Source organism: Stenella coeruleoalba (assembly GCF_951394435.1).
Source record: "Stenella coeruleoalba genome assembly, chromosome: 15".
Lineage (NCBI taxonomy): Eukaryota > Metazoa > Chordata > Mammalia > Artiodactyla > Delphinidae > Stenella > Stenella coeruleoalba.
The window spans coordinates 72,581,288-72,588,067 of NC_137161.1; positions in this window are offsets into that span (position 1 = coordinate 72,581,288).

Here is a 6,780-nt window from a genome sequence, read left to right on the forward strand (position 1 = left end):
ATGGATACTTGCTTCTTCTGAATACTTTCAGGACGTTTTATGTATATGTCATGAAATATGTATGTTTGGCATTTGCCTTTTTAAAACAAACAGTAGCAAACCACACACACTGTTCTGCATCTTGCTTTTCAAATTTCACAGTGTTGCTCATAATCATTCCATACCAGTTGTTTGTTTTTAAACCACAATTATATCTATATAGTCTATCTTTATAAGAAAGTGGAGGTCTTCCTTTGTGGAGCAGTGGTTAAGAATCCGCCTGCTAATGCAGGAGACACGCCAGAGCCCTGGTCGGGGAAGATGCCACATGCCCCCCAGCAACTAAGTGGGGGAGCCACAGCTACCGAGCCTGCGCTCTAGAGCCCGTGAGCTATTACTGAAGCCCGAGTGCCTACAGCCCGTGCTCTGCGAGAAGAGAAACCACCACGATGAGAAGCCTGCGCATCGCAACGAAGAGTAGACCCCGCTCGCCACAACTAGAGAAAGCCCGTGCGCAGCAACGAAGACCCAACACAGCCAAAATAAGCAAATAAATTTAATTTAAAAAAAGAGAGAAATTACTGACTGAGACATTGAAATACTAGCCGGTTTCAGTTCTCAGATGTGGGCGTTAATGCACAAGGGCTCCCTTCTTCAACTTTGCTTTAAAAAAATTAAAAAAAGAAAGTGGAAAGTTACTGGAATATAAATTTTAAAAATTTCTAGGTAATATTTTGAGTTCATTGCATAAATAAAACCCATATCTTCTATATCCATTCTAAACTAGAAAACCTGTTGCCGTTACATTCTTCTCCCCGCCCCTTACAGTATAGTGGTTTGTTGTGGTAAATATACATAACACAAAATTTACCATTTGAACAATTTTTAAGTGCACAGTTAAGTGGCATTAAGTACATTCACAATGTTATGCAATCATCACCACTATCAATCTCCAGAACTTTTTCAACTTCCCAAATTGAAACTCTGTACCGATTAAACAGTAAGTCCCCATTCCCCCTCCCCTGGGCCCTGGTAAACATCATTCCACTTTCTGTCTCTATGAATTTGGCTATTCTAGGGACCTCATATCAGTGGAATCACACAGTATTTGTCCTTTAGTGTCTGGTTTGCTTCACTTAGCATACTGTTTTCAAGATTCATCCATGTTGTAGCATGTATTAGAATTTATTCCTTATTAAGGTTGAATGATATCCCCTTGTGATACTCATGTATGTCACATTTTATTTATCCATTCATTCATCAATGGACACTTAAGCTTGCTTCTACCTTTTAGCTATCGTGAATATGCTGCTATGAACCTGGGTGTACAAATATCTGTTTAAGTCTCTGCTTTCAATTCCCAGAATTGGAATTGCTAGACCATATAGTAATTCTATTTTTTTTTTTTTTTTTGGCTGTGCCATTTTTTTTGGCATGTGGGATCTTAGTTCCCCAACCAGGGAATCAAACCCATGCCCCCCGTATTGGGAACCCAGAGTCTTAACCACTAGACCACCGGGGAAGTCCCTAGTAATTCTACGTTTGATTAATTAATTAATTAAACATTAACTACACATTAAATTAATGTTTAATTTTTTGAGGGCCCACCATACTGTCATCCACAGTGGCTGGACTATTTTACATTTCCATCAGCAATGCACAGGATTCTAATTTCTCCCCATCTTTGTCAACACTTATTTTCTCTTTGTTTTTATTTTTATTATTATTTTTTTCGGTTATGCTGCGTGGCATGAGGGATCTTAGTTCCCTGACCAGGGATCGAACTGTGCCCCAGTCTTAACCACTGGACCGTCAGGGAAGTCCCTGTTTGTTTTTAAGTAATAGCCATCCTAAAGGGTGTGAAGTGGTATCTCATTGTGGTTTTGATCTGCATTTCCCAAATGACTAATGATGTTGAACACCTTGCCATGTGCTACTGGCCATTTGTATATCTTTTTGGAGAAATGTCAAGTCTGCCACTTACCTTCTTTAAAGTATATATTTAGGGCTTCCCTGGTGGTGCAGTGGTTAAGCATCCGCCTGCCAGTGCAGGGGACACAGGTTCGAGCCCTGGTCTGGGAAGATCCCACATGCCACAGAGCAACTAAGCCCATGTGCCACAACTACTGAGCCTGCACTCTAGAGCCCGTGGGCCACAACCACTGAGCCCACGCACCTAGAGACTGTGCTCCACAACAAAAGAAGCCACCACAATAAGAAACCCGCGCACAGCAACGAAGACCCAACACAGCCAAAAATAAATTAATCAATTAAAAATATATACATTTAAAAGACTAATGACTTTATCATTTTTGTTAAAATGATACCTGTTCATTATAAAAATTGAAGCAAACCAGAAAAAAACAAAGAAGGAACCAACAAACTACCCTAGTTCACCATCCAGAAATAGTCATTACTGCATTAACATTTGGAGAACATGACTCTAGATATTTCATAAGTAAATAAAGAAAAAATTTATAACAATTCATACAATATGTCCTATTTCAAAACAAAAACATTGTATTTAACTTTATTTGAATTTAACAGAAAAAAAGGAAATGGAAACGGAACTGAAAGGATGATGGAACTTCAGAGAAATGTTTCCTCACTACAAATGACATTTATTTTTAAACATTTTAAATTTTTTTATTAAAAAGTTTAAAGTATAGTTGGTTTACAATACCGTGTTAGATTCTGGTGTGCAGCACAAATGACATTTTTTTCATATAATATTTCTCTAAGGTTAAGAAAAAATGATTCTGAAAAACATGAAAGATGGACTCATCTATTAATCACATATTTTAAAAGTAGATGCTGGGACTTCCCTGGTGGCGCAGTGGTTAAGAATCTGCCTGACAATGCAGGGGACACGGGTTCGATCCCTGGTCCAGGAAGATCCTACATGCCGCGGAGCAACTAAGCCCGTACACCACAAATACTGAGCCTGCGCTCTAGAGCCCGTGAGCCACAACTACTGAGCCCGCGTGCCACAACTACTGAAGCCCAGAAGCCTGGAGCCAGTGCTCCACAACAAGAGAAGCCACCAGTTCAATGAAATGAAGAGTAGCTCCCACTTGCCGCAACTAGAGAAAGCCCACACGCAGCAACGAAGACCCAAAACAGCCAAAAATAGATAAATAAATAAATTAATTTTAAAAAAAAGAAGACAAACCTTATTTTTGTACAAATGAAAAGGGGCTCTTGGGTGCTAATACCTTGAGTTTGTTTATGTCTGAGAGGGTCTGAAGTCATTATATTTTAATGTCAACATGGCTGGATTAGAGTATTTTCAACTCATGTTTTAAGTATGTATAAATAATATCTGCTCATGGTAAAAATGTCAAACTGCAGAGTAAATTATAAAGTGAAAAGTAAAAGTTTTCCTCTATCTCTGTATGCAGTCTCACTCAGCCATCTCCCTACCCAGCCAGCTGGGGGTGTAGGCCCAGGGCCTGGCACTGAGGTGCTCTACACAGTGTAAAAAATGGTCTTGACCTTCAGTACGCTTATGTTCGTCTCTCAGTTAAGGAAGTGGGGCCAATAGTGCTTACGTTAGGACGGAAGCAAGCTGGATGGGGACTGTGTTGATCTTGTGAGTACAGGTCTTATCCAAAATGGGCAGCCAACTGTTCAGCTCCAGCTGATTCTTCATTTTTAAAATACATTAATTAATTAATTTATTTTTGGCTGCACTGGGTCTTCGTTGCTGTGTGCGGGCTTTCTCTACTTGCGGCGAGCTGGAGCTACTCTTCATTTCATTGAAGCGGTGGCTTCTTTTGTTGCAGAGCACGGGCTCTAGGTACGTGGGCGTCAGTAGTTGTGGCTCGCGGGCTCTAGAGTGCAGCCTCAGTAGTTGTGGCTCATGGGCTTAGTTGCTCTGCGGCATGTGGGATCTTCCTGGACCAGGGCTCGAACCCGTGTGCCCTACATTGGCAGGTGGATTCTTAACCACTGTGCCACCAGGGAAGCCCCTCCAGCTGATTCTTGTTCAAGGAATGCAGACTCAGTGCTGCTGGATTTCAAGTGAAAGGAGAAATTTGTGGCTGCTCTGCCAAACTTAACACACAAAGGGGCTGCATTTGATCAGCTGGCGGATGCTGCAGTTGCTCTGACGATGGGCTCTGGAGTCTTGGGTTTGAATCCTAGCTCTATCTATCACACATCCATTCCCAGTTTCCTCATCTATAAAATGGGATTCTACCTCATAGGATTCTTATGAGGATCAAATGAGATGCTGAAAGCACATATGAGATGGGCTCTTCATAAAGCTTATAATCTAGGGGAAGAGTCAAATGAACCTCATCTGGGAATTCCACACATGAAGGTTTCACTGGGACAGAGACCAGAAGGATGAACAGTTAACTGGGTGCAGCAGTGGGAAGGGTGGAGGGGAAGGGCCTAACAGGCAGAGGGACCACCTCCAGAGAAAGCCCTGAGGCAATCATGCAAACCCAAACTAGAGCAGTGAGGACGCAGAGGAGATAATCTTCTAGGAGCCAAGGACTTCCTAACTGATAAAGTGTGAGCTAGAAGGAGTCTCAGTTCAGCGTGAGGCCAGTCCCTGAAAATTTAGGATTTCACTCACACTGGCCTGTGTTAACTTTCCTGACAGAAAAACCACACCCACCAAGTCTTCCGCAGGGCCCTCTAACCCTCTTTCTGAAACACAGAAGAGAGGGGGAAGCACAGGGATCAAAAGTGAATTGTTTTCCAGGCAGAGGAGGAATATCAAGAAGGCAGGTAAGAAGGCACAGAGGTAGGAAGCAGTTCCATTTGCTTTGTCAGCTGAGGTGTTTGGGTGAGGGCAGGTGCCTCCAAGACTGGCTGGGCGATTTGCAGCGCCTACAACTTCAGGTTGCGGAATCTGGTCAGTTTGTAAGACCTCAGTCAAATGGAGAATGGGCGCCCCCTGGGAGCAGTACTCGGTACTGGACACAGGAGGACCCAGATGAGCGGTGGGGTAGGAGGGGGTGCGGCTCAAGATGGGGTAGACTGCCTGCCACAGTTTTCTTCTCACAGGAGCTAACTCCTTCCGGCATGAGGGATTCCTGGGATCCCAGAACAGGTGGGCTGGAAGGGACCTCGAAAAAGGAACTACCAACATGTGCCCCGTGTCAGGCCCTGAGCTGGGCATTTTCGTGAACATTATCTTAACACTCCTAGCTCTGCTTCGAGGTAGGTATCGTTATCCCCATTTTTCAGATGAGAAAAATCGAGGTTTGGTGACTTCCCAAGAAGGGGCGGGGATTTTGTATGACTCCAGAGCCTTTCCCCTGGAGCTCTCACGACTTGGAAGCTACCGACTCTCTGAGGTTTGGGGGAACAAGCAACGGGTGTGAGGCGCCGAAGCTTTCCAAGGGACAACAGCGTAATGGTACTTTCGGCCAGAACCACGCCCCCCTTGTCCCGACAACACTGATTTCTGTTGCTTTCCTTTAAGAGCCTTCCCCCGAAAGATGAAGTCCTCGCCACACGGGGAGGCGGATATTATATATTCCTGGATCGCCCGGACGTCTTTCTCCCTCACCCGCATTGATCCCCACTGGTGACATAAATTCTCCCCCGCTACTAGCGAGTGAAGGCATGAGACTACATTTCCCGGCAGGTCGTTCAGAAGGGGGTGGCGGGGATAGAAGGAAAGAGACCCTCTGTTTCCGTCCGCTCTCAATTTAGCGTATCGGCCGTGATGCATATTTCAACAGCCCACGTCCTTTCTCTGTAGCGCTAAGGAAAGGACTACGTCCCCCAGCAGGCACTGGCGCAGAGGCCGCCATCTTATTGTAGTCCTTTCCCCCGTTTCCGTAGGGAGTAGTCTTAGCGCATGGACTACAAATCCCAGGTCGCCGTCTCCCCTTTCCTTCGGCCGCCATCTTCGCTGGTAGCCCCCGCCCCTTTCCCCTTCCATTGTCTCGACCGAAGATAATAGAGGGGAGCAGGGAAGACTGCAACTCCCGTCAGGCTCTGCGCCAACGGGATGGGGATTTCGGTATTACAGGCGGGCGAGATGGCCAAGGTGGTAGAATGAGGCGATGGGGAGAGGCTAGGTAGCCTGCCATCTTTATGGTAGTCTCCTTATCCTCCTGGATCCGCCATTCTTAAGGAACGCTAGAAGGCCAAGAAACTACTATTCCCATCGCACCTCATAAGATCGACTACTAGTCAGGTGTCCGCCCCTCTTCCGCCATCTTGCTTGTAGTCCTCGTTCCTTTTCACCTTTCCATTGTTCCTGACGAGTAGAAATGGCAACGGGAAGGCAGCAGATGGACTGCGACTCCCGTCAGGTACCACAGACGCGGAGGGTTGTGGACAGGAGGGCGTGTGAGTGCCTGGGAAGGAGGTCGGGCCGGGGAAGAAGGCCATGTTGTTTGTAGTCATCGTTCCCGCTGCCCTATGCTCTGCAACGGGGAGCCTCGGGGCAACCGGACTATAACTCCCGGCACCCTCGGCTCCCGGTTTGGCACGTCCTCCACCATCTTGTTTGTAGTCCCCGCTGGCTCCAACATCCCATTGTTCCCACGGTGGCACCAGCGTCCGCAGGACCACGAGTCCCGTCGTGCCCTGCGCGTGTTAGTCCTGGAAAGTGGAGGTGGTGGGGGAAGGAGGGGGCAGGGGGCGGGGTTCTTCTGGGAGAAGGAGGGAGTAAAGAGGAGGAGGAGGAGGGAAGGAGGAGAGAGGGGAGGGGGAAGAGAGGAGGAAGGAGGAAGGAGCTCAGGAGGGATGAGAGAGGCGGCCAGGGCCCCGGGCCGAAGCAGCGCGGGGCCGGGGGACCAGGGGGGCTGAGACACCCCAATTGCCCCCTCC